This window comes from Cydia amplana, chromosome 18, assembly GCF_948474715.1.
Source record: "Cydia amplana chromosome 18, ilCydAmpl1.1, whole genome shotgun sequence".
In the NCBI taxonomy this organism is placed as follows: domain Eukaryota; kingdom Metazoa; phylum Arthropoda; class Insecta; order Lepidoptera; family Tortricidae; genus Cydia; species Cydia amplana.
In genome coordinates, this window is record NC_086086.1 from 2580525 (window position 1) to 2605500 (window position 24976).

Sequence of the window (24976 nt, forward strand, 5' to 3'; positions counted from 1 at the left end):
CTTAGATGTAGTGAATATATTAGGTATGTTGCTTGAGCTGACACTGTCTAACTAACTGTCTGAAATCAAAAACTGTTTGACAGTTTCAAGACATAGCAGACGATGACGGCACATCACGGCTGTATTGTATGTAAACTGACGGGCCTCTCTAACCTTGAACTAGGTCTGACTTCAAAATCGTTAGCTATTTGAATACCTTGTCACTTTTACTGATTTAATATATTCAAATGCCTTTATTACCATGTTACTTCGCAAATATTGACACTTTATTACGATTCAGTACGAAATAAAACGTTTTTTTAATTATTATTAGGATTAGCTTCTCTCATTTGTATTCTAAGTAAATTTTCATAGTCATTTGAATGATGACATTCCCACACTTTAACTTTGCAAACGGCATGCACAGTTAGCTTGGTCCGACTTTTATTTTATTTGCCTCCTAATTATAGCTATCATATAGGTTGATTCAAAGATAAGCCATAGCTCTACAGATGTGGATAAGCAGTATACTTATAAGCACAAAATATTTAGTGATATGCCCTAAACGCTTATGCGGAAATAGATAGGACACTGTACATACAACAACTAGCTTCTATAAATGAAATACTTAAATCCTGATACATAATAACGATGATAAGTATTTATTTGATGTGACGCATTTGTAAGAGAATACTAACGAATAATGATTACGGATCATTTCAGTTACCACATTGCACATTCACTCTTACTATCTAATTATTTAAATTGTGTTAATTATTTATATTAGGTTGTCTTGCTTTGCATAGCTACCTTTGTAAGTAACACATTGCCCTCCCGAAATTTATGAATGCGGAAACTGGGCTGCATCATTTATTTTTGAAATTTATTACTTCCTATATAAATATCCAAACCGCCTAGGTGTCAGCCAAGTCCCCGATTTTTTAGTCATAAATTGTACAGAACCAGCGCGCCATATGTGAACACCTATTGCGGCTGCCGATTTGGGTCGTACGTGATTTTCCTCCTCGAACCTAAATCGATCTCGCGCCGTAGTTTCTAGCTCGTAGGTAATATTGACTGTTAGTCTAGAGATGTAAAATGTAATTAATATCGTTAACATGATTTTAGAACGTTCAAAGACTTGGCCTATTGCCCTAGTTTGTCCCGTCTGGTTTCCGTGAACTTGGGAACGTAAAGAAATGAACGCACCGAAATAAACTATATACATTCAGCCATGAACCCGGCACTATAAATATGACCGGATTTAATATTAGCTACTGCAAGGTGAAAATAATTATTTTTTTCTTATCTGTGACATATATACAATACCTATAATACGTAACTTTATAGCATTACAGATTAATTACCTACGGATTTGCTAACTAGGACGTGTTGCATTCGATCTAGATTACTAGGCAATAAAAATAGAACATTTAAAACTAATAGTAGTTTATTAAAAAAAAACTTTATTTACTTGTCATAGTTAAGTAGAACATTGATTAAAACTGACAAAAGAGATTTATTTAGCTCGAAGGTGATTCAAATGGAATTACAGAAATGCTATGCTAAATATTTTTAAAATAGAACTATGGAAACGGATTATAACGCGTATAATTAATCTAAAATACTTCCCGACCAATTCAAATAGTAATTTCAGCATTGGTCGCTTTAAAATAAATATTTGGGAGACCGAGCTTTGCACGGAAAACATATAAAACTAAAAAAGCGGCCAAGTGCGAGTCGGACTCGCCCATGAAGGGTTCCGTAGTTAGGCGATTTATGACGTATTAAAAAAACCTACTTACTAGATCTCGTTCAAACCAATTTTCGGTGGAAGTTTACATGGTAATGTACATCATATATTTTTTTTAGTTTTATCATTCTGTTATTTTAGAAGTTACAGGGGGGGGGGGACACACACATTTTACCACTTTGGAAGTGTCTCTCGTGCAAACTATTCAGTTTAGAAAAAAATGATATTAGAAACCTCAATATCATTTTTGAAGACCTATCCATAGATACCCCACACGTATGGGTTTGATGAAAAAAAAAATTGAGTTTCAGTTCTAAAGTCTATTTTTTTATTCGGTAGACTGAAATGACAGTTAATAGTATGAAATGACATTTCATGTTCATACAATTAGCTGTCATTTCAGTCTACCGAATAAAAAAATAGACTTTAAGTATGGGGAACCCCAAAATTTTATTGTTTTTTTCTATTTTTGTATGAAAATCTTAATGCGGTTCACAGAACACATCTACTTACCAAGTTTCAACAGTATAGTTCTTATAGTTTCGGAGAAAAGTGACTGTGACATACGGACGGACAGACGGACAGACGGACAGACAGACAGACAGACAGACAGACAGACATGACGAATCTATAAGGGTTCCGTTTTTTGCCATTTGGCTACGGAACCCTAAAAATGAGTGTTTTCCCAGAGATAATACCTATCTAGATCGATTTATCGCCCCCGAAAACCCCCATATAGCAAATTTCATCGAAATCGTTAGAGCCGTTTCAGAGGTCCCCGAAATATATATATATATAAATAAATAAACATGAAAGATAAGATAAGATGTACCTAAGGGGCCGCGTCAAATTGGTAAAGGGATTTTGCGTAACATCTCTTCTGGCTATCACTTGCATCGAGTGGCTCTAAAGATATTATTTTTGCGTCATTATTGGACTCGTGACGGACGGTCGAGCACATTAAATGCCGCATCCAATCAACGTGTTTACAGATAACTCTCGTGACCAAGGAGCGTACCGATTTGTGATTTTTATTTTAGGAACTATGAGCTGCGGGCTACTCGTAAAGTTTTTATTGCTGGGCAACAGCACAGTTGCAATTACTATCCCTTTATTATTATAAAACGCAAGCACGCATTTTCTTCTTCATGATGATACTCGTATATTATTTTTGATTTTGTAGGTACTTCTTATCTAGAAAAAGTTGAAGAATTGAAAGGCAAAGATTATACATTTCATTAAATACACAAGTATAAATGATTTCCTCAAATTCAATTTGCGAGTACTTGTAGGTTCAACTTACACTTACATAGCTGTGTTCTGTTTTATTTTTTATTAAGAAACATTTCTAATTTAAAGGATAATGATAAAGGTATAGTATTAGTACTTACTTGTGTAAACAAGTAGGTTCAATTTTAGCTTAGTATACTTACCTAAGTACCTTATTTAGAGGTTTTGCTTGCATATATTTTATTATTCATAAACATTTATCACTAGGTATAGTTACTGCAATGTTATTTAATGTTCATGTTATACCTACTGAAGCCAACGGTTTTATCAACTCTCTAAAGTCAAGGAAAAACGACAAAATTGTTAAAGATATGTACAACAACCTCAGGGCAAAGTTTATCCACATCCGATGATACGATGCAATCTCCCTCTCAATTATTATGACTACCGAAGTAAATAATTTGTTTAACATTGTGATAAATTTTATAGCATTTCTTGGAGTTTCTAAGAGTAGGTAACCTAGATAAGATACCTATACCTAGAGAACCGATATCTGATTTTTATAATATTTTCGTGGAATCACCTAAAAGTTTCCATCTTGTAAACTGAATCATCGTGTGAAAAAAAATGAACAATTAATTTTGCATGAAATTTATTTTTTTATTGTAATAAAAGTGTGTACTATGTACACTCTTACTTAAAATGTTTGTCAATGAATACTCTAGATTTCTAGAAACGCATGTAGTAACTGCATGAAAACTTGTAGTGTGTAGGTGACCTATTATTTTATCAATGAATATTATCTAACCAGTGCTCAGCTACAACTATCATTAAGAAAACAACGGTATTTCATATCTTCTTTCATTAAACAAAACATACATATTAAGCTGATAAAAGAAGTTACCTAGCATGCGAAACAGCTAATCTAGATTATTATGTGTATGTGTAATAGAGACCCGTCTCATATGTATGTCTGTGTAATTTTTTCTACATTTTTACTGTAGCATTTTTATTTGCTTATATTTAAAATAATGTAGAGAAACTAACGAATGCACAGACTAATAGCTCTATGAGCTGCAGGCCTTGCGAACATTACCAACAGCGACCTCCGCTATTTAGAAAAAATTCTAAAAACTGACACGGCATAATATTCTATATAATTATCGAACCTTCTTACAATATTTCAAAGAAACTGTTGAATGAGACGTATAAAAGAGAATACGCTTAACACCGCTGAACAGATTTAGAAAAAATATGGTATGGTGAGGCCGGGAAAGGACAGGGTAATTTTTATCTATCATAATCATCCTTTCACGCAAACAAAGTCGCTGGCAGACGCTGGTAGGGGTTTTTAAAGTTCGTGTACAAAATCTCACACACACACATCTGATCTGTGTATCTGTCAGTCTGGTGTGCAAGGCAGCTAAAGGGTTGCGATGTTTTGATGCGACGGAACCCTGAAATACGGACGTCAGAGCGAGCATTTACGTCGTTAAATCGGCTCCTGATTTATCCGAGCGACAGAAATTGTGGCACTATTGCAACGCAGTCACTGCTAACAATTACAATCCAGAAATAAAAACCGTAAAAGGGTTTGACTGGAGAATCCAATACTTATCGGTGCAATTCATTGAAATATTACATATATGTTGTCAGTACAGTCACCACACGGGATTGTTACACCATTTAGGGTCCTAGCTAAGTTGGTTGTTCCATACTTACGTTATGGAATGTTCAATTTAGCTAGAACCCTAAATGGCGTAACGGAGCGTGACTGTATATACCAATATTCACCACTTCAGATTAAAAATAACGAAAATACGTATCACCTAACGGGACCTAACCTATTCTTCCGATTTACCTCATTTAAACTGTCAGACAAAATAGAGCTAAGGAGATCACACACCTACTCCCACGTATAGAAAAGCAAACGTTTTACATTCATCTTAGAAAAAAAGACAAGTCTGATAGACACTTACGAATGCTGTAAGTCATCGCGCTTTGATCCTCGGAGCGAAGATGATCTGTTATCAGCTTAAACAATCGCCATTCATTTCTTTCATCTTCTGACATCGCTTGTCAGATGTCCTTGCTAAGGTTAACTACCGGAGATTTTTTCGCGTACAGTTCGATAACTTACGTTTTTATATCAGGTCATATCGATCATTGTAACGCCAACGCCTACTTAAAATTTAGATAGCGATGTCGGCAGCTTTCTTGTGGCCGAGCCCACTTTTAAATCCCCTTTAATAACCAACCGTGGTACGTCCGTACAATCCATGGAGCGATGAAAATTGGTTATTAATTGAGCTAGGTACAAGATACCTTATACAGTACAATAGGTTGTACGTACTTACGTAGTCGGAGGTAGGTAAGTGGACATGGTTCGAGGTTTAAATGGCATGTTTAATGTAGCACCGGACACATTACAATAAAAAATAATGCTACAAAAAATATTTTTATTGCTGCCGTTTTTTGCTTTTTAAATAATAACTGATTAGATCAAAAGAGGACGATTATAGACACAACGAGGTGTTTCGTACACTCAAGAGCAATCAAAACAGGTGATTTAAAAAAAAAGGAATTGGCATAAGGATATAACCAACAGTAATCAACACAAGTAAACCGAATAATGATTTTCCATGATATTTTTAAATAGGCGCATGTTTCTGTGAAAAACAAAATGTATTCAATGTATTCCGTTTATAGGTAAATAGACAAAAAAGTATAAAAATACATAAAAAAGGTAAAAGTGTAAAAATGTTTTTGCAGTCTTGCAAAGAATCAATAATTAATCTCTGATGGTAAAAGGTCGGTGTGAAAATGTGACATGACTGTGGTTTTGTCATACGCAATCAACATTATTTAATGTCTTTTATTTTTAAACCGTCTGGTGTTATTTATAGATTAGACGTTTTTGATTTAAGAGAGCTAAAAATCTCCTCGGCAGTACAATGAACTTGTTAGAACAAAGACTAAATCTACACATTCTCTGTCGCGCCAGATAGGTGCCAACCTCATTTATTTAGGTACAGCTTTGACGCACAGATGTCCCACCGAGATTATGAATTAAACGTTACTAATTAATTTTAATTAGTAACGTTTAATTAATGTCGAGGTGGACGGGCAGATCATACACTATGTTGACGAGTACATCTACTTGGGCCAGCTAGTCTTTTTCAGTAACAGGCAAGACAAGGAAGTTGAGCGCCGTGTTCAAAATGCCTGGAAGAGCTACTGGGGGAGGGTAACCTTCCATTGTCACTGAAGCACAAACTCGTTGACATGTGTATTCTGCCTGGTCTAACCTACGGCGCGCAAACTTGGTCACTCACAGAGATTCAGAAGTCCAAACTGAAGGTTTGCCAACGCGCTATAGAGCGCAGCATTTTACTCATTTTAGGTGTTAAACTAATTGATCGCATTAGAAACACCACGCTGCGCTCTAAAACCCGCATTGCTGACGTAAGCGAGAAAACCGCTAGGCTCAAATGGGACTGGGCTGGTCACATCCACCGCATGCATCCGGAGAGGTGGGCTAGCTTAGCCACCAAGTGGATGCCGGTAGAGGGACGTGGACGGGGCAGACCCAAACCGAGATGGCGGGACGACCTGGACAACTTCCTGAACAACTGGCCGGAGGAAACACCAAATCGGGAGTCGTGGAAATCAAGGGGAGAGGCCTTTTCCCAGCAGTGGGACACTCATATAGGCTAATAAAAAAAAATAACATTAATAAATTAATTTTAATACATTATATTTCTACTCAATGACATTTCGGGTGAAAAGCCGTAATGTTTACGCAGTCGGCTAGACCGACAGAATTTTAATACGAACTTGTACCTAGTGAATTATTTGCAAGTAATGTCGCCTTGTGTTGTGTAAGTGACATCAGCTATTCATATGACAGCACCTATGGATATTTTTGTAAATACAATTCTAATAGCGACATTACTTAGAATAGGTTGAATTTCAATACTTTTAGTTTGACTTAGCTTTGGCCCTTTTTGAACGTATGAAACAGTGCGTAACAATAAATGGTGCGTAGGCGTGAAGCTTTATTTTGAACAAAACCAAATTAAACAAAAAAACTCCATACGCACTTTAGCACGTTTTTCATCTGAACGGTAGCCTGCCCCACGCCTGCGTGCGTCGGTGTCGCCTTTGTACAAGAAATGTTCCACTTACCCTGTTCAGTGTTCATCTATTGACACGCGATGCAACCCGACACCGCGTCGCTTTGTTGTGCATACAATTACCTACCACATTGGATCTCGAAGCGACACTATTATATCCTTTATTACAATAGTGTTAAGAATTAACATAGCCAGCTAAAGTAAATTTGGATGTAAACGTGATGTAATGACACATATTGATGGTTTCCCAGTACCGTTTACTACATTATGTAGGTGCGGAATCCTCGTAAAGTTTGTAGTTTTTGCCAACGTTATTGGGAAATCTGTTGAACGCGATATATTAGTAATTTGTACAAGTCGTAAACAGTTTACGAAGTCGTTAGCGAAGCAGATTGGGCGCTTGCTGCGCTTGCAGTCGGTTGATGAATATGAATATTCGTACATATCGACGTGATGAAATATATTATGGCAGTTAACGCTGCCCAGGGGGCGAATTGAGAAACGGGTAATGTGATACCAATTTGAATTCCAATGCGTCATGCTTAGAACAGTTTTAACGCTATGCCTTTCTGAATACGCCTCTTGAATGTTTAAAAATGTATTTCGTGAACTTAATAATCAATATTTCGTATAAGTGTAGGTATGCTAACGCTATATTGCATACTTCTAATGATAACAGAGAGAAAAATACAGAACTAAGATTAAAAATTGCTAAAGCTAAAAATAGTATCAATTAGATGACTGAGATGAGATGAATGAGAGATTAAGACAAAAGATTAGCTAATTGAGCCTTGTAGCGCCTTCATGAATAGGTAACGCTGTAAATGTACGTTGTACATGTACATACCTACTCGTACTTGAGTTACACACCTTAAATGTTGTACATAGGATCAACAATGTTGTATACAACAATGATTATTTATTACCTATTCAATTCAATTCGGTTCATTCTTCAAATTGAATTATATACCCTTCACAAACAATTATATTTGGCGTTCAGACCCGAACGAACGTACAAAACGGTATTTTATTCTCCGAACTGGCCAAATTAAGATTAACATAAAAATTGTTATTACACCTAATAAATATGTATGCGAGATTCCACGTCGAATAAATTGAGAGCGCACGTGTTTTTCATATTAAACGTTTAATACCTGCTTATTGAAGTGTTAAATTATAAAACGTTAATTCGGATTGTTTCTTATAATTCTTATAAACTAAGCAGGTTGCTATGTAGGTATTTACAATGTACGATTTAGTAAATAAATTATATTTTTCAGTTATGTTATCTTTGAAAAGTTAATGTATTTCAAGGATATTTAATTCATAAAAACCATGGTAAAGTTTATTGCTTTATAGTTTAGATTTGCACAAACATAACAAAAATGTATCATCAATCAGCCTTTTATGAAATATTTCCTGATTGCGATGGCAATGACAGGGCCCTCAAGTATAAGTGTAGGTAAAATAGTAAAAAATAGTAGAGAAATAGTAAATTGACAGCAGTATGAAAAATTATTAAATAAAAAAATAGCAAGTACATTGCAGTGGACATATGACGACTTTTTGGACCTGAGGGCCTACCGCGAACCACGTTCGACGTGTTGCCTCTCTGTTGCACTTGTAAATTCGTACGTAAGTGTGACAGGGAGGCAACACGTCGAACGTGCTTCGCGGTAGGCCCTCTGGCGGTAAGTCACGCGCTGTCAAAGACGATGGCAAATTGTGAGTCAGCGAGCCCTATATCTCCGCAGCGAGACCGTAGACACTTCAGCCGCCTACGATATTTAAAATAGCGCAGTACGATGCACGTTTCACTATTTTCTCCGGACAGGCTGGGACAGATTTATGTATCCTTGCCTTCGCCTACACGGACTCTTCACTTACTGCAAAAAATCAGACATTCGCATTTCAACGCATAAGTTGGTATGGTCTAAGTGTTGACAATAGTTTGATAGTGAGGCAAAATTACGTAAGTAGGTATATAAATAAGTATTTTATTCGCTTTAATTGTGAAACGTTAAAAAACGGGAGTTTGGTAGAAGCGCAAGCTTGTGTATTTGAACTTTCGAAGTCTGGCAAAGCGGTTGTCTAGTGTCTACTCATTACGATGAATCTACTTATAACTATTTAAGTATTTTGCGATTTGTCCTACTCCAAAATAAGAGATTATCGAGTGTATGTGTTGACTCGTGGTACGGGTATACTGGGTATAGGCATCCGTATTGCTTTCACGTTCAGTTTTTGTAACTTTAACACGTGGCGACCAACAGTCTGTGCTCAATTTAGAACGGATTTGCAATTAAATACTGTTCACTGTACAAGCACGTAGGTAATTAGCGAAAAATGATTAACCGATACATTAAACATCGTGTAAAGTAATATGTGTAGACAAGTCGACGGTGGACATTTCCGGCGCGCGGCGTGCGCGCACGCAGTAATGATACCGCAGTAGGTCAGTCCAGTAATATACGACACGGATTAGAGATTGTCTTGACATATTGGCTGCATTGTCTGGTACTATAATATGAAGTCACCGGGACGAAAATAAAAATACGTGTATATTGATATATATCTGTTATTTTGAATTTATTAAAACATAATAATAATCAGGTTTAGCATAAGGCAGGCAAACACTACATCACTACACATATTGTAATTAGAACAATACGTATAGATGTAATATAGATTACGAAAAAAAAACAATATGTACATAAACTATTGGTTGGTTTAACTATTCGTTTACTACTACAAACATTTCATAATAAAAATACGAAGTACGCATGAGAAAATGTCGAAAGACAAAAGTAAAATCCAACTTTAGCTGTACTACTGATCGAATCAAATGTGACGCCAGCGCCAGGCCCGCTGCAAAGTTACGTGAATGCAAATTGCATGCGAGTGACAATCTTATTAACACCTTTATTGTACGGCTCAATTAATGGCGGCGAGCCTTAAGCCGGCTACTCACACACCTGCCGTGGGGCCGAAAACGATAGCAATTTTTCGGTTTGACTGTGTCTGCAAATATTTCACTGAAACCACGTCTTGCAAATGGCTACCAGGGGCGCGTTTCTCATAAGCTTGTAACTTGTAATACAAGTGGAATTCCCTTTCTAACAAAAGCTGTCAAAAAGTGACATCCGCTTGTATTACAAGTTACAAGCTTTTGAGAAACGGGCCCCTGGCCTACCTAATGTATTGTCACGGCCCCAATATCAGAATAAAAATTAACTCAATCGCACTACACAATGCATGGGATAAAACCTAGAAGACCGACAGGGGCCATGTAAGGAGCTGTTGCCACAGATCTAGGTAGTAATCGTCCCTTTTGTGTGTGAGACTAAAATAAAAGTTCCAAATCCCCAAATTGTCCCTGCCGCAGGCGTGTCAGGTCAGGAGGCAATTTTACGATCGTGTAACTTGTCGTCATTCTCCTCGCATTAAGTGTATGCCCTTCCCATTGAGTAACGTAACTGAATAAACAGTATTTTTTATATGCGATGGGTGTGTCAAAGTCTGCCATTGACACTAATCATGTACTATTTACGTACATAACCGATGTGTAAAAAATTTTTTGGTCATCGTAACATTGTAGTAAAGTAGGTAGATCATTTGCATTAAGGCTTCTACAGATGGTGCAACAGATGTCATGCGATTTTAGATAATTGCCGGCTAAGTAGGAGCAACGAATTGAATTGGTCGATAAAATCTCGCAATATATTGCAAATTGCATGAGAATCCCACAATATTCTGTTTATTTTCTATTCGGAAAAGAAAGACTTATGTGCATTTGTATTTTGAGTTTATTACTAACGACATATTATTCTATGTCGTATTATAAACAGTACCAAAAAGTATTATAGTAAAAATAAAAATCATTTTACTATTTGCCGTGTAAAATAAGATAAAACATAATATTTACAGTCATATTTCGGGTAGCATACAATAATTTGTAGGTCTTAAAGAAAATAAATTAAAAAGTAGAATTGTATTGAGTCAACACTTTTATCGTTGATTGGCCAATTAAATCATACGATTTATTTCACTCGGCGTACTATTGTCTACCTCTGTAATTGCACTCCTACACACGAAAACATGCAAAATTTTGGCATGCAATTATTATTTTCAACCATATTTATATAATTTTACGGTTGAAATACGAATGAGGTGTTTCTTAATTTGGTTTATTTCTGAACAGCATTATTTGATTTTCGCTTTGTGTTGCGTTGCGATATTTTTATGAATTAAAGGTGTTATTTTCGATAATGACAGTAAAAGTGTTGCAAGCTCATCGAAAACGTTTGAATTGACACAATTATAGCGCATTTTATTGTGGACGCGTGTCAAACGCAGATTGCTGTGTGGGTTGTATTGCTAATGTTGCAATATTTTAATCTTGATACAACACCTGTTATCAAGGTTGAATATAGTTTTATACTAACATTGATATGACTTTATTCATTTGTGTAATGTAAGTTATGTACCTAAGGATCCTTGCAATTCGATCTTTACAAACGTACGAAAACCTAATTTTGCAAAGTCACCTACCTACTAAAGATCGTGTAAATCTCAAATTCGCATGGAAGAAAAAAATTATCAAAATTTGAGGTTTTGTATTCCCTAAGAAATATGACCTCGGTATCTTTATAGCAAGAATAGGCAATAACGTTTATAAAAAAAATTAAAGTTACTATACCTATAGAAAGTATTCAAAGTCAGATCGGGCAGCAAAATCCACCTACCAAAATATCGAATTAAAAGAAGGATTAAAATTAGCACTCTCTTTCTGTTCCTGTAATACATCATTATAGGTCATAAATTCAATACTTAAACCTATTCATTTTTAGGGTTCCGTAGCCAAATGGCAAAAAACGGAACCCTTATAGATTCGTCCTGTCTGTCTGTCTGTCTGTCGGTCTGTCCGTCCGTATGTCACAGTCACTTTTCTCCGAAACTATAAGAACTATACTGTTGAAACTTTAGATGTATTCTGTGAACCGCATTAAGATTTTCACACAAAAATAGAAAAAAAACAATAAATTTTTGGGGTTCCCCATACTTAGAACTGAAACTCAAAATGTTTTTTTTTTCATCAAACCCATACGTGTGGGGTATCTATGGATAGGTCTTCAAAAATGATATTGAGGTTTCTAATATCATTTTTTTCTAAACTGAATAGTTTGCGCGAGAGACACTTCCAAAGTGGTAAAATGTGTCCCCCCCCCCTGTAACTTCTATAATAAGAGAATAATAAAACTAAAAAAAATATATGATGTACATTACCATGTAAACTTCCACCGAAAATTGGTTTGAACGAGATATAGTAAGTAGTTTTTTTTAATACGTCATAAATCGCCTACTACCTACTACTAAAAACCCTTCATGGGCGAGTCCGACTCGCACTTGGCCGCTTTTTTTAAGTATTCTTCAACTGATTCATTATGAAACCTTCAACTATATTTTAAAAGAACGGTTAAAATCCTTTTGAATATACTCGGCTACTTCTTTCGGACGAACCACCATTATGTGAAGGACGGCTCTCGACCCACATAATTTTGGCAGGCCCATTAAAACATTCTTTATATAAAACCGGTAGTCGCAAATGACATTTACGACTACTGGCGAGATTCTATGATAAATATATCATAGAATCTCGCCAGTTTTAATTGACTCCGACTCACGTTTTCTGAATGAAAATAACGATTAAATAATCTATTACTAAATAAATACAAGGTTATATATGAAAACGTTTATTGGAATCAGGCTTATTAATACAATAGATGCACCTAAGATAAATGTGATTCTAGAAGTAGTTACTAGAATCCTCTTATAGGATCACACGTCTGTCTACGTTCTGTCTGTCTGCCCGACCCCCTCCCCCCTTTATCTCCGAAACTACTGGGTCAATTTTTTTTTTAATACACAAAATGGTTCTTTACCTATAGATGACAGGAAAACCTATTAGAAATTGGCTTGAATGCTTGTGAGTGATTTAATGGACGGAACCCTTTCCTTTCGGAGTCCGACTCGCACTTGGCCGGTTTAAAAAAAAAATCGAATCTATATTTTTAAAGCCCACACAAGTTCTTCATAACACCTTGTTTGTATTCATAAAATCGTTTTAAAAACCATTTGATTCGCAATTTACTTGCATAATTTTCACCAAATGTTCACATTGCATAAATGCTTATTTAAAATTTTAATTATGATATTATTGGATAAGAATGATATATACCATCACCTCTGTTCTACCTGCTTAGCAACGGAATAATCTATAGGTAGATAAGTAATACATAATTATTATATACATAATAATTATTCAGGAGTCTCCCATTTCAAACATAAAGATTAATATCTTAATTTTATGGTAATTATGAATAGAATAGAATAGAATAGAATATATTTATTTGTATTAATTGTACATCGTCAGACTCAAGCATCGTCATATGTTAATCGGTTTGCAGTAATATGACAAACACAAAAACACTATGTTTTTGTTTAGTAAAAATACTATATTACTTTTAAATCTTATCATAATTAAAATTCAGCCTCTAAAAATCAACGTCTAATATTGAATAAGATAAATAATACAATTAAAATTTCTTGTGTAGAATCTAAGGTTTTAATAATATTCAATGTTCCCATGTTAAACATTAGGTAGATTTACAGACATTCGGTTTTAGTTTCTTGGAACTCGTTTAGTGCCTATTTCGTTTCTTCGGTTTAAAATCTAGCTTAGGATTTTATTCGTATATTTTAATACGACACCCCATTAACCTCTACGACCTATTCAAATATATTTAAAACTTCTGCTTCTAAGAATATTGTTATAAATTCAAATCGATAACTCTTAAACTTTTTAACAAAATTACAATGTATAATTATGTAAAGAAGTTTTTGTTAAAGATGATGTTTTACCAATATTTAACTGTACGAGTACTTTGTTGTAACATCATGACAGGTGTGAAAGGTGAAACTAGCTAGTTAAATTTCTCTTAAAGACGAATGAAAGATGTTAAATAAAAGCTTGTAATGAAGCTCCCACTATGTTAACATTTTCCAATTGAAAGTAAAGCCCATATGTCTTGTAGGTTACACAGCACCAGATTTCTACAGCTCAGGAATAAAATGATACAACCGCTAAGATTTTTTTGTAAAGATACAGCTTTTTCAGCAATCAGGGCAGCACCGACAATACAATGGGACATAACTCGATAGTTACTCCGATAAATCTCGGCCTACGCATTCGAAAGGTGTTACTTGTATGTTTCATTGTACGGGTAAGCATGCGCTTGCGATCCTAAATAGCATTTCTACGAAATCGGCCAGTGGAAACGGCTAGAAGAGGGACACTGACATCCGATCCACACATACACGGTCGGGTGTCATGGCGCCTAAGTTAGTCTAGTTAGCCGACTTCGGTAACTACAAATAAAATGCATTATAATGTACGAGGATCTGCATAATTAGGTGTGGAACTATTGAAGTCTTTGCTCGCTATAGTTGGAAATGGGGTACCTACTTTGCACATGTGTCAGGCGACACTCATTAGCGTGAATGGTCCTTTGGGCGCGCGATGGCTTGAACAACGCTGATTTCGCGTTTAGCGAGTAGCCAAGCGGTTATATACACACGTACTTAGGTACTTATTGTTTCATCATCTTTAGCCTGTTATCTTGACCCATTTCTAAGCATAGGTAAGGTATGCCACTCGACTAGGACATCAGTATCACTATACATATATCAGATAGAGAATTGAGAGAGAGTGAGAGAGCGTCATTATTTACATAATGTGTTCATAAAAATTTGACATTAATGATGACAATGCCACACTATGTCATTGAAAATGCCATGCAGACTTAGCTTGGTGCGACTCTAACTCCGTTTGATTACTTTCTAACTGACTTAGGACTCATTTAGACGGCGCGCGAACTCGTATACGATTTTAGTTACATTGCGGACCATTGAGGTGACATCAATTCAGCCGACCAATCAAATGACGCAATGTAATGAAACTCGCATGCGAGTTCTCGCCCCGTCTAAATGAGCCCTCAGGCTGTTCTTATTCTGTTTATCCTTCATATTTGTGCTAGCCGCTATAATATGGTAAAGAGGCAAGTGCTTGTGCAAAAAATACATTTCAAAGCACAATGAACAATGCGAGTGACAGGTACGCGGTCGAACACATGTCACTGAATAAATAATTATTGTGAATAACTGTCTGTCGATCACAAAAATAAAATTGTTTGTCCTACATATCTCTTGGATCACTTTCTTTGAACCATTAACTCAAATTAAAAAGTACTTACTGGAGCCAAGGGTGGTTTAAATCAGCAATTTCCAAACCAAACCGAAGAACATCAAAACCTAAGACTTAAAATGCTCCCGTCGTGTTCATAGGATGAGGTCTGAAAGTATAAGAAATGTGTCAAATGTTTTGTAATAAGGAACAAAAGCTTTGATTTTAAAGTATAACTCCTCCATGATTCCTAGTAGAAATACTAGAAATGGCACTACAGGCAGTATGTATTAGTATAATTGAGTAAAAATGTTTTCTAGCTGTTGTCCACTTTCCGATTAGTATTTGTTTAAATGATTAAAACGAGTTTAAGACGAAACAGGAGCTGAGATTTAAATATTTTAGGTAAATATACCCGTCTCGCTAACGGAAGCGGCTCCTAGAACTAGTGCGATAAGGACAAGGCGAAAAACCCTGCGTAAAAATCTCAAAAATCGAGGTTTCGTACTCGACTGTTCCCTCCTCCAAAACTTAACCAATCGTAACTGTCGTGAATAGCTCTCAATCATGCATGTTTTAGTGTAATCTTGATTTTACGTGTAATTTGGTGTAATTTTACTTTTATGTGTTTTTTACCGTTTATATCATGTTAATGTATTGTGTGGAATGTTATGTGCCTAGTTTTAAGTCTTGTATCACTGTATTTAATAAAATGTATTAGATTAAGGTGATTGGTCGAAATAAATAAAACTGACTCTCCATGTAACACTCCCTAGTTGCTGGAAAAGTACCTACGACGGGATATTCTGCCTATATAAACCCCGATCTTGGTTGCTTATTCAGAGAGTTTTACTCACCCACCCAAGCACTTAGCTTGAACACTCTCCAGTATTAATAAACTTAAATATGTGTTTTTATTTCACATAAACACATCCCGGTAATTGGTGGTAAATTGGAGGTAAAGCGGACTTCTGGGCAACATAGCGGCCGGCGCGTTCCTGACTGCGTTTCTTCACTTCGGAGAACAAAGATAAAGAAAAAGCTACAGTCTACGCTCGACAGTAACCAAATTTGGAAATCTAAATGATTATGAAATTATCTGTGTTGGACCGTTTTGCTTTTTTGGCTAAGTTTTAAATACCACGCCTCTCATTGCGGTATAGTCAATTAGGCTATTTTGGCCATTTTTGAAGGGCTCTAGCGCATTAAAAAATAAAAATAAAAAAAAGCAAAACGGTCCGACACAGATATTGACAATATTAATCTGTGTTGAAAAAATCATTGCTCTAGCTTCAAAACCCACGGAGGAAACAGTCGAGTACGTTTGTATGGAGAAATGACCACTCCTGTTGCCTCTTAACGCCATCTGGTGGTTAGTATAAAAGATCGTTTTACGCAAGCACTGGTTTAACCCAAGTTCAAGATCAGTGCAGTCGGCCGATGATGTAACTCGTTATCAGCCGCGATAACGATACGATAACGCACTCACCTGTCACCACCATGGCCGCGCGACACGATGAACCCTATCGCCGATCTGAGGGCCTACCGCGAACCACGTTCGACATGTTGCCTCGCTGTCACACTTACGTACGAATTTACAAGTGCGACAGAGAGGCAACACGTCGAACGTGGTTCGCGGTAGGCCCTCTGTTCCTTTCGCCTTTTTATTGTGAAATAAGATGAGTTAATGATTTATATCTTAATGTTATGGGCATTAATAGACGTAAAAGGTTTTTACAGAATGGCCCAAAAATAATTATGTTGTCGAATTTCTTACTTACACGTTTTTTTACAAAATGTAATTAAAAATATAATTTAACCAGAACCAAACGTAGGTAGGTATTATTTTAAAAATACTCTCCTTTAGCCTGTTATACACAAACCGGTTGTTAAAATTATCAACAATATGCCGCAGTAAAAAATATTAGGTGTTTTTGGGCCACCCTAATATAAAAACTTATGGATTTACTTTAGGTTATAATCACACTCTTTTCACTTTACTACGATGACCGCTTCCCATCAGGCTGCTCGTTTGCTGACTATCACATAAAAAATATATAAAATTAACCATCCGTTTTCATAAACCTACGTATTCGATTGCGTCATTAAGTACTTTGCATGTATTATTTTTATCACACCTAAGCCTAAGGCCCTTTCTTATCAGACTAAACACGACATCCGTAAACGTATTTACTATTCCTGATTTACCTTGTAATATATTATATATCATCGTCTCGTTTAAAAGTGTCTATTCAATTATGAACCTTACCCCTTGAGACGTGTAAACATTTTATAGAATCGAATAGTGCCAGAGAAAACATCAGAATGCTTCAGATGAGATCTGAATCCGACAGGCATCATTAGTCTCACTGGATTACAAATAGCAGCTGTCACTTGTAAAGTACGCGGTAGACAATGCTAGGACAAAAAAGTGATTCCAGTAGGGCCTGGTTTCCGGGTTCCTATTTATAAACGTGAAAATTAATAGAATTATAAACAAAATTTGATTTGACGTTGAGGATGTACACAATTGTGGTTTAAATATTTATTTTCTTGTATATACCTACTATAAAATGCTTATGAGTACAAACATATTTCCAAATTCGCTATTTCTTTAGTTTATTTTATTTTATTATCATCGTAAAAAATATCAGACTCTCTCTCTCTCTCGAGTCGCAAGGTATTGCTTTTTTGCAAAAATATTTAGTTACCAAGCCCCATTATCATCACGTGTACGAAATTTAATTTATCTACTTATCTTATTCCCTTATTAGCCGCATTTTGATGTCTTTATGTTTCAGTGTAAAATTGGTTTTGACAAAACTCTAAATTTCATTACTTACTTCAAAAGTGTTGCTTTGGCAAACTGGCACGCTGGTAATAACATTCTGTGTTTATTTGATAATATTTTACATCAGTATCAACAGTTTGGCACTGACATAAACGCCATCGAGAGCGTAATTTACTTTCTATATGTATCTCGCTTGTACTCGCCTATTAGTGCGAACGAGATGTATAGAAAGTAAATTACGTTCTCGATGGCGTTTATGTCAGTTTGAAACTGTCAGTGACTCATGGTACGGGCTCTGCAGCGTTCCAAAACAGACGTATTTTTTTTTCTTTGCGGTTTCGTGTATAAATATGTAGTTTAATTAAAATGTTTATTCAGAAGTCCTGTGATTTTTCTACTACATACCAATCAGCATTCTTACGTGTATAAAGGTCGGACCAGTAGCCAATTACATGGGATGAGTTTAAAATTAATTTCCGCAATAATTCTGCAAGCAGGTAGGTGTAATAAAGTAGGTAACAACTACACCATGACCTTCACGAGATAAGTGCGGTTGTAAGATAAGTGTAGTAAAAGTAAAGCCCTTGCTACACGGTCGCCGACAAGCCCCTCAGACCGCGTGGCCTTGGTCTGGACGGACCGTGTAGACAGTTGTTTCCAACAAAATTTGACCAAAACTGACCAAGGTCAGACCAAGGACAGACGGTTAGAAGGCTTGTCGGCGACCGTGTAGCAAGGGCTTAACTGTTGTAAGATAAGTATCTATATAGTTAGGTAGATACCTAATAAGTTAAACAGTAATTTTTGAAAGCAAATTTCAGACTTACTTATGTCAAAAAGTATACACTTTCTCCATACTTGCTTTCTCTTTATGTTTATAGAAATGCTCTGTTTTAAATTTTATCGTAATCAAGTTTTTGTCCTATTTTCTTTTATTTTAGATCTATCAAACCGATCTAGTAACATTTTCCCAAGTTCCATTTTACGAAAACCAAACATCGTCCGATTTAATTCTTATTTAAGTGTTTCATCTTAGTTTAATTTGTAAAGAGTATGAAATAAGAAATCATATGTATTAAACATTAAAAAAACTAAAGAAAAGTAGAGTCTGATTTACTCAAATACGGCTAATACATTATGGTTAGGCGCCAGACGTTGATAAGTATTAATTAGAACAAAATAATGTTTAATTCATTTAGCGTACATTTTACATGCGTATTTAATTGTATTTGCAATATTATAGTGCTATGACGTCTGTGTTGAACTTTCCGTAGCAAATAATTGCAAATAAATGCCAACAATTTAAATCCATTTTTATTAGTGCCTTGTTATTTAAAGAAGCATTTAGTGTTCTTTAAATAACTCTGCAACCAAGAATCACGCAAAATCTTCTTAAGTGCAGCATTTCCTTGAGTAAAGGGCAAACTCGACCGGGGCGGGGCTACCGGTCCACGTCCACACAAAGCGGACAAAGCGAGATGTAAATTGGGTGGTGTACTTAAGTGATAGCATTTCAATACAAAAGATGTCAAATACTTACACAAAAATAAGTCAATATCAGGAGGTATACTCATGATATATTATGATCTTTCAGCTTTTGAGAAAATAAAAAGAATATTAAATATTTTGGCAAATACTTAAGTCTTGTTGATTACAAATTCATATCAGGAAATCTATCTATCTATATATATAAATGCAAGTGTCCTGACTGACTGACTGACTGACTGACTGACTGATTCATCAACGCAGAGCCGAAACTACAAAAACTAGAAAGTTGAAATTTGCACACTAGGTTGCATTTATAAAGTGTACAAGAGATAAGAAGCGATTTTGAAAAATTCAACCCCTAAGGGGGTTAAAAAGGGGATGAAAGGTTGTATGGGGTACAAGTTTTATTTTAAGCTAGGAATTTGAAACTTTGTAAAAATGTATTACATTAAAAAACAAGAAAACTAATTTCAGTGTTTTTGAAAATTCATCCCCCAACGTGGTGAAAAAGGGGTTGAAAGTTTGTATGGAGATCAAATATTTTTGTGAGTGTGGGACTTGAAACTTTGTAAATGGGGATATTATTATAAGACAAGAAAAGTAATTTCAGCGTTTTTGAAAATTCATCCCCTAACAGGGTTAAAAAGGGGTTGAAAGATTGAATCCATTACAAATGCTTTGAAACTTCTTAGAAAGGCATAATAGCCGATTACAAAATAAAGTAATTGCGACGTTTTTGGAAATTCAACCCCTAAGGGGGTTAAAAAGGGGATGAAAGTTCGTCTTGGGGTGCAAATTTTATTTTAAGCTAGGAACTTGAAACTTTGCAAATAGATATTAAATTTAAATACAAGAAAACTAATTTCAGCGTTTTTGAAAATTCATCCCCTAAGGTGGTGAAAAAAGGGTTGAAAGTTTGTATGGATATCAAACATTTTTTCGAGCGCGGAACTTGAATCTTTTTATTTGGGGATATTATTAAAAGACAGGAAAAGTAATTTCAGCGTTTTGTAAAATTCATCCCCTAACAGGGTTAAAAAGAAGTTGAAAGTTTGTATGTGGTTCAAATTTTATTTTAAGCTAGGTACTTGAAAGTTCGTAAAAAGATATAATATTAAAATACAAGAAAACTAATTTCTGCGTTTTTGAAAATTCATCCCGTAAGGTGGTAAAAAAGGGGTTGAAAGTTTGTATGGATATCAAACATTTTTTCGAACGCGGGACTTGAATCTTTGTATTTGGGGATATTATTAAAAGACAGGAAAAGTAATTTCAGCGTTTTGTAAAATTCATCCCCAAACAGGGTTAAAAAGGGGTTGAAAGTTTGAATCCATAACAAATGCTTTGAAACTTCTTAGAAAGGCATAATAGCCGATTACAAAATAAAGTAATTGCAACGTTTTTGGAAATTCAACCCCTAAGGGATTTAAAAAGGGCATAAAAGTTCGTCTTGGGGTGCAAATTTTATTTTAAGGTAGAAACTTGAAAATTTGCAAAAAGATATTAAATTTAAACACAAGAAAACTAATTTCAGCGTTTTTGAAAATTCATCCCCTAAGGTGACGAGAAAGGGGTTGAAATTTTGTATGGATATCAAAAATTTTTTTGAGCGCGGGACTTGAATCTTTGTATTTGTGGATATTATTAGAAGACAATACAAGTAATTTCAGCGTTTTGTAAAATTCATCCCCTAACAGGTTTAAAAAGGGGTTGAAAGTTTGTACAGGGTACAAATTTTATTTTAAGCTAGGAACTTGAAACTTCATAAAAAGGTATTATTTTAAAACGGAAAAAAAATAAATTCAGCGTTTTTGAAAATTTATATCTCAAGGTGGTGAAAAGGGGGTTGAAAGTTTGTATGGAGTTCAAACATTTTTGTGAGAACGGGCTTGAATCTTTGTACAGAGGCATATTATTAGAATACAAGAAAAGTAATTTCAGCGTTTTTTAAAATTCATCCCCTAAAATGGTTTAAAAGGGGTTGAAAGTTTATATAGGGTTCAAATTTTATTTACTTCAAACTTCGTAAATAGGTAGTTAGGTAAATAGAGGACATGAAAATCTTCTACTTAGGGGTTTGAGAGGGATTATGTTGAGAACAATTTTATTTAGTTAGGGGCTAGAAACTTCGTAGGTTGTGAAAGACAAGTCTCATGCGTTGTATAATATTAATAATTAACAAATGATTAACCGTCCTACTGCAATATTTTGCTGCATAATGTTCTAAGCTAATGTAGAATAAATAACCACCAATATACAAATCCACGCGTACGAAGTCGCGGGCAACAGCTAGTTAGGTATACATATGCAGATTAGTACTAATCTTTGGTTTGGAGGTATTGCAAACAATTTTGATACTGACGACAGAGATCATATTCATAACAAATCCAGATCTAATTCATAACCTGTTATTACAATCACAATATGCCCCATGTCTTCAGAACTTATGCAATGCAGACATGTGTACAGGTTTACCTGCTTGATATATTAATCTATTAGAAGTCATTAGAAAATTGCAAACACTTCGAAAGCTAGATTGATAGGAAGTACTTAGTTAAAACATAAAAACTTGCTGCACTCAAGTTGCGAGCCTTCTTTGGTATAATCATCCAAGCTATCCTGAGCAGCAATCATATTCTATTTATAATTAACCCTACCATTTTAGCCTAAGTATGTGATCTAATTTAAAGTAAGTTCCCAGGAAAGAACAAAAAGTGGAGCTACCCATTAAAGGGATGTCTGTTATTGTTTCTTCATTTCGTTCAGTGCAACAGAAAGAGATTGTACAATAATTATGTTGTACTACGTTATCTACTATGGAGGCACCTGAGCAGGCGCCGGTCGGGCCCGTTCTGCCCTTTTTATACAAAAAGTCTTAACCGCGTCGGTTTTTCTAAGCACGTTTGACTTTTTATCCAACCTTTCTCAGCCGCAGACACTACCATTGGCGCGCCGTGGCGCCACCACAGTCAACTTTTTGTACACTTACATACCATTTGCTTGAAGACCCTTTCTTAGATTGCTTATGGCCAGGAATCCACGATGTGCGCATGTTATTTACGACTTCGATCAATACCAACTAATTACCACGCTTATTAAGTCTTCCATTGTCACGAATAAGCATTTTGTTTCGTATCTTGATGAGTTCTTGCGCTTTCTTTACCCTATAAAGCGATTCCTTATAAAGAATAAGTGATTATGGAGAAAAATTGCCTGCACTAATGACAGTGACCTCAATTTGGAGATTTTAAATCTCCATTATCTGTTTGAAGAAGGCCGGTTTCAGTCTAGGTTATACGTCATCTGTCAGCAAAGACCGAATCGGGTCAGCTCCGAGATTAGGCTGTATACAGTACACACAGCTATCTGAGTCTGAGATAAAGTGATTACCTAGGACGTGGAGCTGGGAAATCAGAGTTGTAAAGATTAATGACTTTATCGTGTTTTACGCAAAACTCAAGGTAGGGGAGGCTGGGGCAAAACGGGACGTGGGACATAAAATATCAGGATGTGACTGGATTTTTTGAAAGATGCAACTTTATCGAGGTAAGAATTAAATTACGTAAAGACGTATATTTCATGTCTATGTCTACATGACAGTTAATGGTAAAATTACGGTACGAAGAAACAACTAAAAAACATAGTTAAACAAAACCAAGTTCGCCTACTTTGCAGTCCTACAAAGTTCCACATGAATGAAAATAGGCAGTTAGCAACGCGTCTATACCTGGCTACAGAAGGTAACAACGTCACTCATTATTATTCAACCCTGTATCAATTTGTTTCGAAACAACAAAGAATCGATTTAAATATCACTATGTACTGATGTGAAAATTTGCACAAGTGTCAGAGCACACTTTACCGCATATGAAATGTTTGATAAAGGTGTCTGCTGTCGCACGGATTCTTTCAAAGGAAGAAAGTCATATACACTTTCAATTTCATAGACACGTAAGACCTTTTCCCATAAATATCGGAATATGGATGAACATACCTACCCTCTACTCGTCGCTAAATTGATAATTCCTTCAAGGTTTCGAACCTTGAGACTAAACGGAACATAATATATTTATTACATAATATTCTAATCTATGAAAAATGACGATGATCACCAATAAAGACTAAAGATGTTGAAAGTAAAAGTGTTTTATAGTTAAATTTAGGCATATTAATATGCATTTATGAATATCAAAAACTACGGTTCTAACCCTACACCACCACAGCCTCGAGAAGATACCGAATATAAGAAACTCGTTCGTTAGGTACTCAACAATAATGGTTTATTTGACGGTATACACACACGTAATATCAATTTATTGATCACATACACAAAGGGGTGTAATTTATTCGCTTTAAACTTAAGAAATATACGTCAAGAGCCTAGGCTATAGTAAATAGTTAAGTTGATTCCTATAATATTAACTACTCGTAGTTACATCCAGACATACGAGACGCTCCCCTGTGGACAAACAATAGGTTGTTTCTCCGTGTCATTGTTTCCCATCGTAACTCGTGAGTACAGGGATCATAGACTAGGAATCCTCTAGACGAAGCATAGTAACGCTACCCCCTCTGCCACTTATACGGTAGTTTTACTCCATCTTCGAGTCAATCCCGTGCCGTGATTGGTCCGTGTCTTTGAACGGACCAATCACGGCACGGGATTCGCTCACCTCGTCCCCCCGCACCCCCGTATTTTTGGCAGCATCGGTTTCATGAAATAATTGCTCTAAACTCAGTCTAGAGGATTCCTAGCCTATGACAGGGATCTAAACGCTGTAGGTACTAAACTTAACAATTGCTATGGCACCGCTCCTCCCAAAGGAAACAGAGTAAAATAAAGTTAATGTATTTATTATTATCTTAAAGGCTCGTTGTGCAGTGATAGAAGTATTCTAAAGATTAATTACTGTATTGGTAAAATATTTAGCTAAAGAATTCGTTGTAGAATACAACTATTTCTGTTGTTTTTATTATATGAAAATGCCTACGTTTTAAATGGACAGAATAATCAAACTTCTTAGCAAAGAAAAACTGAGTCTTCAGACCTTACTTAAGTCACATTACAAATTTTCAATATAGAATGCCTATCGGGACACTTCACTACTATGCAAAAAGGGCTATTTAAGCAGCCTTACAGATCCAAGATAGGACCCTGTGTCACCCTTACCACGGGTGATATAGCAAGGTGACACTTTATCGCTATAGCACGTGTCTACATACATTCTGCATTAATTCCTGGAACAGAACATCTAAATATACAAAATCAAATGTCACTAACGAACCTTTCAAGTATCTTTCCACGAAATCAAATTCCCTGACTTGAATAAGCTTATCAATTATCACTAGAGGCTTAA

General features: G+C 35.6%; 1 protein-coding gene and 1 long non-coding RNA gene across 2 annotated transcripts in view; one reads left to right on the plus strand and one right to left on the minus strand.

Moving 5' to 3' along the window:
• The window catches only part of LOC134656300 (uncharacterized), a 65778-nt gene that overhangs the window by 28113 nt on the left and 12689 nt on the right, over positions 1 to 24976 (minus strand). Inside the window, exon 2 of the long non-coding RNA XR_010097506.1 lies at positions 12174 to 12460. This is a non-coding gene — a long non-coding RNA (uncharacterized LOC134656300). The remainder of the gene's footprint in view (positions 1 to 12173; positions 12461 to 24976) is intronic.
• The window catches only part of LOC134656247 (A disintegrin and metalloproteinase with thrombospondin motifs 7), a 123820-nt gene that overhangs the window by 5349 nt on the left and 93495 nt on the right, over positions 1 to 24976 (plus strand). The window lies entirely within an intron of this gene.